Source organism: Penaeus monodon, chromosome 33 (genome assembly GCF_015228065.2).
Source record: "Penaeus monodon isolate SGIC_2016 chromosome 33, NSTDA_Pmon_1, whole genome shotgun sequence".
NCBI classification, from domain to species: Eukaryota; Metazoa; Arthropoda; class Malacostraca; order Decapoda; family Penaeidae; genus Penaeus; species Penaeus monodon.
Window position 1 is genome coordinate 10,131,276 of NC_051418.1, and position 663 is coordinate 10,131,938.

Genomic DNA, 663 nt, shown 5'->3' on the forward strand with positions numbered 1-663 from the left:
AATCGTTAACTGAAATATTTTACCAAGAAAAAAAAAAAGTAAAAATCCACAGAAATATTTAAATGATTAGATATAAATACTGATATTGTTTCTTCCTGTAAATATAGCGATTTCTTCTACAAAACAAAAACCGACTCGATTCCGTTTCTAATCGTGTGATGTTTCTCCTACTTGATATCTAGACTTTTTACATTCAAAATGTGTTTCTTTGTTGCTCATGTCATATATTAATTTTAGATTTCAAAGTGTAAAAATATTTTTTAAAATTAATTTTTGATGTTAGTAATCTATACAAGTTATTATTATTTATCCTCTATCATTGTTGTTATTTCTACGACTGTCATTCCCTCACTTCATACATATATCCGAGAAGACGTATAGTTTACTCCATTATCTGTGCCATTTATTGGAGATTTCTACCAATCCTAAAATGAGGTATAGTAAATTATATAATTTTTCTTAGTAATTATTACCGTTTTAAAGCTGTTTAACTATAATATAGGAAATAACTGAGAATGCCTGACGACTCACATATTTTTTATATTATAAATTAGCAGATAAATGTCATGAAATTGATATTTGTCCGAATATAAGATAAAGAGAAAAAAAATCTTAGAACACAGATTTCAACAACCTAAAGGTCATATACAATAAATTAAACTG